The sequence below is a fragment of the Canis lupus genome, chromosome 14, assembly GCF_003254725.2.
Source record: "Canis lupus dingo isolate Sandy chromosome 14, ASM325472v2, whole genome shotgun sequence".
NCBI classification, from domain to species: Eukaryota; Metazoa; Chordata; class Mammalia; order Carnivora; family Canidae; genus Canis; species Canis lupus.
In genome coordinates, this window is record NC_064256.1 from 26,755,269 (window position 1) to 26,767,777 (window position 12,509).

Consider the following 12,509-nt stretch of genomic DNA (forward strand, 5'->3'; position numbering starts at 1 on the left):
AATGCCCATTGATGGAATAAATAACTGGTGTGTGTGTATAATATATATATATATGTGTGTGTGTATATAAAAACATATGTGTGTGTATATGCTTAAATACACACACACACACACACACACACACATAGAATATTAGCCATAAAAAATGAGATTATAGGGTATCTCTGGGTGGCTTAGTGGTTTGGCACCTGCCTTTAGCCCAGGGCATGATCCTGGAGTCCCGGAATCAAGTCCCGCATCAGGCTCCCTGCATGGAGCTTGCTTCTCCCTCTTCCTGCGTCTCTGCCTCTCTCTCTCTCTATGTCTATCATAAATAAATAATAAATAAATAAATAAATAAATAAATAAATCTTTTAAAAAATGAGATTTTACCATTTGCAACATGGATGGATCTAAAGGATATTATGCTAAGTGAAATAAATAAGACATAGAGAAATACCATGTGCTTTCATTTACATATGGACAAAACAAAGGCACATTAATGGAAACAGTTCCATGAATACAGAGAAAAATGCATTAAAAGCCAATTTTTAAGTAATATAACTTCTAATTTATATATCCGCCTTATTGGCTATAGCACATTCATTTGAAAAAAAAATTTGTTAATGCCAATCATTTTCAATGAGAAAAATTTTATTGGAAACATTTACAATGGAGTCAGGAGGCCAGCAGGGAGAGCACTCATGCCCTATCATTTCTAGCCAACTGTACACCCCCAAAGAAAAGATGGACCTTGCACGTGGATACTACTTTACTGTTCCAGTAGGGGGAAGAAAGTCTTGCCTCCTCACCTGGCAACAGCCCAGCCAATGAAAGACTGACACAACTCAGCCAACAAGAGCCACTATATTTTGAACTCCCAGTTTATCTCAGTGGACTTTCTATGCACAACAGCAGCCTTCCCAACTTCCTCGTTTCCTCTGTAAAGGCTCATCTCTTTTGCTCTGTGGACTTGGGTATGGTTTTGCCTTAGCTTGCCTGTTAAATTACAATTCTCTGCTATTGCTGAATAAACTCATTTTTGCTAGTGAAATATCTGGTAGTCTTATTTTCAGGTTAACAGAAGAGGCACAGAACAGAAAATAATTCCCAACTATCCCTTTCACACAATCTCATTTGCTACCTGATTACTGACATTTTCTAGCGATACTTTATTAATGCTTACTGGTATTCAGTTTAGATGCAGAGAGAATTATGTCATTAAGTAAAGCTAGTTATTTTATCTATCACGGAAAAATGCAAAATGATACTGTCTGTACATAAATCAAAAAAGAGGGAAGGGGATCCCTGGGTGGCGCAGCGGTTTGGCGCCTGCCTTTGGCCCAGGGCGCGATCCTGGAGACCCGGGATCGAATCCCACGTCGGGCTCCCGGTGCATGGAGCCTGCTTCTCCCCCTGCCTATGTCTCTGTCTCTGTCTCTGTCTCTGTCTCTCTCTCTCTGTGACTATCATAAATAAATAAAAATTAAAAAAAAAAGAGGGAAGTTTTCCAAACTATCATTTAGAAGGAATTTCCTTGGAAACGTTGTTTATAGGCAGGTTTTTTTGTTTTGTTTTGTTTTGTTTTGTTTTTAAAAGCATGGGCTTTTGGCCTCCGATGTTCTCGAGTACTGCTCTAACTTCACTTACACAATTCTCATTCAGTTTTCCTTTCTATTCAGAGTCTGGCCAGAGTGAAGACTTTGATACTTGCCAAGAATTGGTTTCCCTGAAATATAAGGCTTAATACTGTATTTCCTTCTCCCTGATGACTATGTTCTTGCAGCCACTCTTCTTGGCTATTTTGTTACTCCTAATTTTTTTTTTTGTCAGTAAATGAGAAGTAAATATTTTCATTTGTTCTCAATTTTATTTCAGTATATTTTACTTTTCTTCTTTTTACTGCTAAAAAACTGACTTTATCTTGCCGAAGAGCTACATCCTTGACACTAGCATAACTCTGAGTACACAATAAGGGTTTTATAAATAAAGACTGCATGCTTAAAGAAATGCACAGTATTACTCTCATCTACTCACTACATTAAAACAGCAAATGCAGTATTCAGTTTGAAATATTCAGGAGTTTTTCTGGCTTAGAATCTTACTCCAGAAGCCATTATTATATTCCTGGAGGCAGAGAGATCTTTACTTACTAGTTCACCAGATAATTCAAGGCACTGATGATCCGAGCCTAACAATATAAAAACATTCAAGTCAATCAGTAGTGTTAGTATAGTGGGTAATAATTTTGTATAATAAATGAAGCCTGCTATCTTCTTTATGGGCAAATATGCTATTAATTCATAGAGGAGGATTGCAAAATGTTTCTCTCATGAGCTATTGCATTTTTAGTTTCTAAGTTATCTATATTTTTGAGGGGGCTGACAGCAGGTCAGTGAGATGAGGGTGTAATCTATAGTTCCAGAAAAGTCAAATTATGTGACTACAATGAATCAAATTGATAAAGGTGAGCTCCCTGGAAACAAGCACTAACTATGAAACCAAACTTACCCAAAGCTTTTCGTCATTCAAATATTGCTTTTGAGTGTCAAGTACTATTGTGACCTTTATTTTTCTACTTCTTCAAAGTATACCAGCCTAATTACTTGTTTTGAAGACAATGGCATTTGATATTGTATTTCAGTTACCACTTCTACATTTTTTACATAGAAAGAAAAAAGGCATTCTGGGGCAAAACAGAATTGCAAAACTAAGTATTTTATTTCAGTAGTGACTCAGGAAAAAGCCTCGATACTTATTTCCTTTTTACTTTATTTTTTTTCCACTTAAAATTACTGTGAGCCACAGAGCTGTACTTCTGTAGTAAATTAAAACATCTGATAATGAACAAAAATGTCTACAAAAAAAAAGGCTTCTTCACATTCTTAAACTGTTCTCTTGTTCCTCAGTGATGAGGTATCAATGCTTAAAAAGTGGACTTCCTGAGGAGACAAGTAAAAACCTAGACACATCTAAGGAACAAAATTCTAAGAAATATTATCAAAGTTTCCACATACTTTCCACTTTAATACAACACAACTTTTACTTTTTATATACCCTTGTTACTAACCTGTCACAGAGTAGAACTCTTCTGGAGATACTGCAATGAGACAATTGCATAGTCACAGAGTATGAATTTAGGCTGTAGCAAAAGTGAAACAAATACCAATACAAAGATCCTTTTGTACTACAGTACAGTTCCAAATTTCTATATTAAGGAAAATTGGTCTTATAACTGATCATTTACAGTCAACTGTGTTATGGCTCGTGCCCTCATGTTTTCTTTTGAGAGATTCAAAAGAAGAAAGGTACAGTATCCATTTACTTATTTTTTACTTTTAAAAAATTTTTGAGAGAGAAAAAGCACATGCAAGCCAGGGGGATGGGCAGAAGAAAAGGGAGAGAGAGAATTTTAAGTAGGCTCTACACTCAGTGTGGAACCCTACCCAGGGCTCCATCTCACAACCCTGAGAACATGACCTGAGCCAAAATCCAGAGTGAGAGGCTCAACCAACCAAGCCACCCAGGAGCTTCACAGTATCATTTTTTGCATATAATTTCACAAATATAGTACTCTCATAGGTAAGTATGATTGACTTTTTGAATTCTCTAAATGTGCGCATTTCTGGGAACTGGGACTTCTAGACGCATTATCAACATCAGGTGAAAAATTCTCCTTCATAAACTATAAAAATAATAATTGATTTATTCTATCACAAACACAATTCTAATTCCTTACCCAGATTTATAATGAGATATAACTTAGAATCATTATTCTTCATGAAATTTTTCCAAATAAATATAGCTAGTTGAATTTTCTTAAAATTATGATTGTCTACTTATTTAAATATGAAACATTTCTAAGTTTTTCTTAAGATGCTTTCTTTGATTTTCCAAATTAGTACTAATAATTTATTTTGAAGTAGGACACAAGAAACACTCAAATAAAATAAGTTGTTGTTTTTTCATAATACAAATAGAAATTAAGCAGTCTATCTTTCCTTCTTTCCTGCTTTGACTTGGGACAAAATCTTTCCAGAGTAGTGTAAGCCAATTCTAACCAGAGTTTTTTTTTTTTTTTTTTAGAGAGATTTTATTTATTTACTCATGAGACACAGAGAGATAGAAAGAGAGGCAGAGACATACACAGAGAGAAAAGCAGGCTCCATGCAGGGAGACCGATGTGGGACTCGATCCTGGAACTCCAGGATCACACCCTGAGCCGAAGACAGATGCTTAACTACTGAGCCACCCAGGCATCCCTCTAACCAGGGTTTTAAAAGTCACATGCAAATTTCCAGTAAAGAAATAACTTTTTAAAATGGAATTCACAAGAGTAACTCTACCACTGACTTTTCACCTAAGTTCTCCATCACTTTACAATTTTTTGTGCTGCATCACTCACACACTTTGCATTAATATGTGCTAAAATAAAACAGTAAACTGTCTTCCAATTACTACATAAGAATAAAATGATCAAATGTGCTTTAATGGAGAATATAATCTTTTTGGAAGACTTCCCCTAATTAGATATGTGTCATGATCAGCATAGAAAGAGAACATTGTATTACTTTTAACTGGAACCAAACGCTTAACCAGCATTTGTGAAACAAATTAATAAACTTGCTTCCAACTTTTGATTTTATCTCCTTGATGCCAGTGAGATTTAAGAGTTAGAAAATGAGCAGAAAATATTCAGTCAAGAGCATGTATGTCACAAGAAGTTGTCCAAGAATAGTTCGTATTTTGGATAAAAGAAAAGTAACTTATAATTAAGTGATGTCTGAACAACACTAAAAGCAGTACATGTTCATAACTTACTCTTTTTAAGAAGATAGTACCTATAGAGTGTCTTTCTAAAATCAGGAAAAGAAACAATCCAACGTTTTTAACTAAACATGTAATAAGCATTGAATAAATTTGTTTCTTGTCTCCCCAAACTTCTTTAAAAACAATAACATAAAAATATCAATAAAATTGTTTCTACCATCTAAGTTTTAGTACACATAATAGTACTAAAATAATGTATTTATTAACATGCCATAAAATATTTCCTTTCTTATTTATTTCACCTCTGGTTTATTTCTTTTCCTTTTTCTATAGAAGGATGCCCTCAGGTACTTGTTTATATGAACTAATTTTCAACTGCCATAAACTAAAATGTGAAAATATCGACATACTTGAAAAACTGCCTTTACTATACATTCTATTTAAAATCACATTCATGGGGCACCTGGGTGGCTCAGTGGTTGAGCATCTTCAGGTTGTGATCCCGAGGTCCTGGGATCTAGTCCACATCAGGCTCCCTGCAGGGAGCCTGCTTCTCCCTCTTGCCTATGTCTCTGCCTCTCTTTCTGTATCTCCCATGAATAAATAAATAAAATCTTTAAAAAATAATAAAATCATATTCACTATTCCTAAGATATTAGAAATTTTCCATCTGTGCAAAACTGGAAGATACATATGGGAAAATAAGAGAAGCATTTGGGCAAATCAGGCTTATGAATAATATCAAATGTAACTGTGCCAATATAAATTGCATTAAAATCAGGCTTAGTTTTACAAGAAAGCTTTCAAAAAATCTGTGTTTTCATGTCAAAATTTTGCTGACAATTCAAAAGGGAATTCATATTATAAATGTTATGTTAAAAAACAAAGGATTCAAAGTTTGCAACAGTCCTAATGAACAGTTTAATTTAGAAGAAGGATGTGGGTGGGCAGGCAGGAGGGAAGGGAAGGAGGATGGCCGAGGGCAACTGAGGTCACAGCCTGTCTTCAATACACACCTCCTACTCAAGGGTAATAAAGGAGAAAATGTGTTCTCAGAATTATAGTTTCTCCTTTAGACTTCATTTAATGCTTTATATCTAAATGTTAAAGAGCTAAAAGAAATTAATACAGAGAAATACATGAGAACATTAAAATATATGGGGCATACATTTTAAATCAGTTACTCAGAATTTTTAAAAACATGTCAACATGAAAACTGCTGGCAAGGTCATAATTAAGCTATTAAATTATCAAGTTAAGCTCCTTGTTTAGGTAAGGCAGAGTTAGACAAGCAAACAAAAATGAAACTCACACTAGGGTAACAAGATGTTTCCAAGGAAAAGTACTTGCAGTTCCCATGATGACTGGCACTGACTCTAAAATCACTTACTTTTAAAAAACATTTGAACTTTGTTTTACTATAGTTGAATAAACATGTGAAAAGTTCAAACTACACTTTGATTTTCATAACATAATTATCAAATTCAACTACACTCGGATATATTAAGGTCCAATAATCTATACACCAAAAGCTTGTGCCATATATAATTATCATGTTCTATAGCCTGTACAATCAGGTTGACACAAAAAAGTTTAAAAAATATGTTCAATCAAATCTCTCTTATAATTTAAATACAAACTGTATTGATGGTCTAAAATTGTTCACCAGGAAAAATTTTTTAATGCAAGTGATGGCTCTAACACTTATCTACATAAAATTCTCATTTTAGTTTTTTAGTAGCTATTTCTTAAAATACAAAGAATTTTGGAATGTTTAAAAAATAAGGGATATAAGTAGCAGTCATCTTAGAAGTCTTCAAAAATATAGTCACATTTAATCAATGATTTCCTTTGAAGTTTATCCAAGTATAACTATATTCTTTAAGGCCATATAAATTTTAAATATAAGTTAATTCATTGAGAATTCCAAATTAAGAATGCTATGACTTAAATCTTTTTAAATATGACAAACTTACATCTATTTACAATATCAAAAAAGAGAACAAAATACACAGTACCAAGGAATTAAACCCCAAATTTATTCATAATGTAATAATTCTGGTCTATTTATCAAAAATGCCAAGCATTTAAATTTATAGAGAATAAGTTTGAAAAAAAATCTATGTCATAGCTTCCTCAACTTCTTCACTCCCTTTTTACAGTAATTTATAGGAAATTTGATTACAAATAACATTCTTTGATTAAAGAATCAACTTCTGTTCCAGCTTTGTCACTAACCTGTTGTGTGTGCTTATAGAAGACACTTCAAATTTCTGTGTAATTAGGTGGTGTTTAGTATAAATTTATTCTTACTCTCTCAAATGATTTAACAATAAGTGGTTAAGGGAAAGTGGTTTAGAAAATAACAGAAACCTCATGGGACACCTGGGTGGCTCAGTGGTTGAGTGTCTGGTTTTGGCTCAGAGTGTGATCTCAGAGTCCCAGGATCAAGTCCCAGGATCAGGTCCCATATCAGGCTCCTTGGATGGAGCCTGCTTCTCCTGTCTCCGCCTCTTGCTGTTGTCTCTCATGAAAAAGTAAATAAAATCTAAAAAAGAAAGAAAGAGAAAGAAAGAAAGAAAGAAAGAAAGAAAGAAAGAAAGAAAGAAGAAGAAAGAAAGAAAGAAAGAAAGAAAGAAAGAAAGAAAGAAAGAAAGAAAGAAAGAAAGACAACTTATTAGTTTATTTTTATCGGTATATCAGGCAATCAAACAGATAATTGGATAAAATTGGGTTAGCTTACATGGTAATGAAGGATTACCATATACTGAGTATTTGGTAGAGGCTAATTCATTCTTTCAGGACCCTAGATATGCTATTTCAAATGATCACAGGGATGTGCATATAATTTCAGCTTGATTACATAATCTACCAACCTACACTATACAACATCTATAGGACTATTTCATTCCAAATTAACTAAAAATCAAGCCAACAACTTTATTGTTACTCTTAAGTGAGTTTAGTATTTAGAACAATGTTTCTTTTATGCTAAACTATATAGAGTTTATATATAATCATATAAATATATATGCTAAACTATATATATAAACTATATATATATATAGAGAGAGAGAGAGAGAGAGGCTAAAGTACTGACATGGCTAACCATTAGAATGATTTCATGATTAAAAAAAAATTAAAAAGCAAAGGCCTAGAATCTATCCATGCTAATTAAATCACAATCTCTGAGGGAGATGTTTGGCTATCAGTAATTTTTCTAAAATTTCTAAGGTGACTCTGATGCTCGGCTATAGTTTGAGAGCTATCGATGATGAATCAGAAAAGATTATCCCTTAGGAATTTTAATATTTAAAAACTGTATTGAAGAAGATCCACAAAGTACAGAAATTGATTAAGATGGTTTAATAAGGGGGATCCCTGGGTGGCGCAGCAGTTTGGCACCTGCCTTTGGCCCAGGGAGCGATCCTGGAGACCCAGAATCGAGTCCCACGTCGGGCTCCTGGTGCATGGAGCCTGCCCTCTGCCTGTGTCTCTGCCCTCCTCTCTCTCTCTCTCTGTGTGCCTATCATAAATAAATAAATAAATAAATAAATAAATAAATAAATAAATAAAAATTTTTTAAAAAGATGGTTTAATAAGTGGGAATTTGGAAACTGAGACTGAAAATATCAATTTCTTGAGTTTTGAATTAGTGGTGGTTGATTAAAACATAGGAAGAGTTTTTAAAGGTAAGAGAGATTTTTAACATAAATAAATACTTATGGGAAAGATCCAACAGACAGGGAGAGATTGAGGTTATGAAAGGCAAATGGGAAAAAGGATGGAAAAATCCATCCTTAAGGTTGGAGATCCACAGGAATAATCAAGATCCATAGGAGAAGAAATGTACACAATAAAAAAGATGTCTCCTTTCTTTTCTGTAACAGAAGAAAATATGAGTCCAAAAGCAAGTGTATAAAACTTAGAGAAGGTGAGAGCAATCCAATAAAATAATGTCTCTTTCCTCTAAAGTTGGATCTAATACTACCTATGGGAAAAAAGTAAACCTGCATTATAAGTAATAAATATTTTCTAGGTATTAGCTGACTTAATTCTTAAAAGAACTCAGGCAGAGAGGTAGTGTCACCCTTACAGTTCAGAAAACAGGCAGACAGAGGCTAGGCAACTTTCCCAAAATTACGGGGGCAAAATGATCTGTAAATTGGACTCTAGAGCAGGAACTCTTAGCCTCCACATTACCTTATCGTCTGTCAGCTAAGGTTCCCCAGTACTTCACAGACTAGAGTGAAGTCTTCTCCTCTGACATTAGACAAACCTCACTCTGATTCTCTTTATTCTCCTTAAGAAAGTTACTTTACCTTTTTCAGACTCGATTATATTATTAGCGGGCAGCCTGGGTGGCTCAGTGGTTTAGCGTCGCCTTCAGCCCAGGGCCTGATCCTGGAGACCCAGGATTGAGTCCTGCGTCAGGCTCCCTGCATGGAGCCTGCTTCTCCCTCTGCCTGTGTCTCTGCCTCTCTTTCTCTCTCTGTGTCTGTCATGAATAAATAAGTAAAATCTTTTTTAAAATTATATTATTAGCAAAATATAGAAAATAGAACTTTCCTCAGAAAATTGCTGGGAAGAAAAATTAAATTTCATTGCATATTAACTATTTATATACTTCCAATATTAGCAAGGCACAGTTCTGAGTACTGAGGGGTACATTAATCAGTGGAAAAGAAATTTTTTTTTTTCATAGAGTTTATGTCCTAATAGAAGAGAAGCAGCAGCAGCAGCAAGTGCACAAATTCTATGGACTGGACAAGATTTCTCTTAATTCCCAAGGATTTACCACTTCAAAGAAACATTAACCTCCAAGTTCCTTCATTCACAAGTGCTGCTTCCACTTTGCATTGTTAGCCCTTTTGAGAAACATATCACTTTATGATTTTCATTATAGCAACCCCAAGCACAGACAGTAAGCTTTTGTGATACTGAAAAAGAAGCATCCTGTCAATAAACAAAACAGATAAAATTTTAAGGTTTTGTAAAAAGATGATTAACAAGAGTCCAAAGAAATTTAATGTAGCTGTATTAATTTCCAAACAAGCAGACTTTAAGAATCATTACTGGAGATAAAAAATAATAATTTATAATGATAAGTTAAGCTATCAAATGTTTAAATTTGTTTTAATCTGTTAACATGACCTCAAAATATATAAAGTAAAAACAGAACTAAAAGAAGAAACAAATTTATAATCCCTATGGAAGACTTGCACATAGTATTAGCAATTCATGATAATTAGTAAGAAGCTGAAAAGATATGGAAAATCATTAAAGATATTGATTATATAAACAATACAATGAACATATTTCTCATATTTAGAATACCATATCCAACAATGAAGATTTGCATTTAAGTGCAAATTAAGTATTACTAACAGTGGCAATATGTCACAATGTAGGCATCAACAAACTTCAGAGAATTTAAACTACTCAGAGTATGTTAACTAACCACAGTGAAAGTTAGGAATTAATTAAAACAGAAAAAGAGAACATGCACATATACACAAGAAAATTCCTGATTTCCTGGAAATTATTATTATTTTTTTTTTATTTATTTATGATAGTCACAGAGAGAGAGAGAGGCAGAGACACAGGCAGAGGGAGAAGCAGGCTCCATGCACCGGGAGCCCGATGTGGGATTCGATCCCGGGTCTCCAGGATCGCGCCCTAGGCCAAAGGCAGGCGCCAAACCGCTGCACCACCCAGGGATCCCCGATTTCCTGGAAATTAAATATTACTCTAAAAGATGCAAGAAACAAAGAAAAATGGAAACAAATTACAAAATACTCTGAATTAAAAATATTTCAAAATTTGTAAGGAAAAAAATTTGTGAAATAATATAGGTTAAGCAGCATTAAGAGAGACATTGGTAGCTTTATTTCATTTTTGAGACTTGAGAAATAATTAGTTGTGTTTTACATACTTTAATATTAAGAAATTATTTTTAAACAATTTATTTAAATGAATAATAAAGTGAACAGTTCACCTGTTTCTTCTACCCTAGAAACCCAGCCTCTGCTCTGGCAACTGCTAATCTGTTCTACCTGTGAGTTTTTTGGGTTTTTTTTAAGACAAATTACAAGACATTATACAGTATTTGTCTTTCTCTGATTTACTTCATTTAGCATAATGCCCCTGAGGTTCATCCATGTTGACTCAACAAGAAAGTAAGTGAGAATTCAATAAAAGAAAAGAGATTTACACCCAATACCACCGAAATACTAAGGATCACGAGACTGCTACAAACAATTCTAAGCCAACAAATTAGACAACCTAGAAGAAATGAATAAATTTCTAGAGACATACAATCTACCGAGACAGAATCATGATGAAACAGAAAATTTGAACAGACTGATTACTAGTAAGGAGACTGAATCAGCAATCAAAAACCTCCCAAAAAATTAAAGTCCAAGACTAAAAGGCTTCACTGGTGAATTCCACCAAACACATAAATAAGAATAAATACCAGTCCTTGTCAAACTCTTCCAAAAACACAGAAGAGAAGGAAACTCATTCAAATTCATTAACCTGATACCAACATCAGACAAGAACACTAGAAGAAATAAAAATTACAGGCCGATATTCCTTATAAACATAGATGTAAAAATCCTCAACAAAATATTAGCAAAGTGAATTTAACAATCTATTATTATTATTATATTTATATTATTATTATTATTATACCATGTACCCTGATCAAGTAAAATTTATTCCAAGGATGCAGGGATGATTCTCCATCTGTAAATCAGTTAATGTGATACACTACATTAAATAAAAGATAAAAACTGTATGATCGTCTCTTTTTTTCCAGCTGTGCCACAAATCCTTAACAAAAAGCAAAACAATTTTGCAGAGTAGAAGATCAAGCATCTGAGAAAGAAGTTTGCCCAAAAGGTCACTTCAAAAGGCAAGGAAGAAGCTTATCTATGAAAAAGCTCAGCATTACCACAAGGAATATAGGCAGATGTACAGAACTGAGATTCTAATGGCAAAGATGGCAAGGAAAGCTAGCAAATTCCATATACCTACAGAACCCAAATTGGTATTTATCATCAGGATCAGAGGTATCAATGATGTGAGCCCAAAGGTTTGAAAGGTGTTGTAGCTTCTTTGCCTTCACCAGATCTTCAGTGGCACCTTTGTTAAGTTCAACAAGACTTCAGTTAACATGCTAAGGATGGTGGAGTCATATATATATAGCATGGGAGTACCGAAATCCAAAGTTGGTAAATGAGTTGATCTACAAGTGTGGTTATAGCAAAATCAATAAGTGAATTGCCCTGACTCATTAACACACTGATTGCTCAATCTCTTGGTAAATATGGCAGCATCTGCATGGAGGATCTGATTCACGAGATCTATACTGTTGGAAAACGTTTTAAAGGAGCAAACAACTTCCTATGGCCCTTCAAATTATCTACTCCATGATTCCCCCAATAGAGAAAAAGACCACCCCATTTTGTAGAAAGTAGAGATGCTGGCAACAGGGAAGACCAGATAAATAGGATTATTAATAGGAGGAACTAAGGTATCTTCGAGGATTATTTTGTAAGTTGTAAGTCAGTTAATAAATGACTACTTCCAAATTTTAAAAAATTATGATCATCTAAATAAAAAACGATCTGACAAAATTCAACATCCATTTATGATTAAAAAAAATCTTTATCCAAATGGGTACAGGGAAACCTATATCAACATAATAAAGGTCATATATGGCAAGGCCACAGTTGACATTGTACTCAGCAATG

The 12,509-nt window shown here is 34.0% G+C and overlaps 1 pseudogene; it reads left to right on the forward strand.

Moving 5' to 3' along the window:
• Nucleotides 1–7,350: 7,350 nt before the first annotated feature.
• LOC125752433 (60S ribosomal protein L7-like) lies at nucleotides 7,351–12,288 on the forward strand (annotated as a pseudogene).
• Nucleotides 12,289–12,509: the final 221 nt, after the last annotated feature.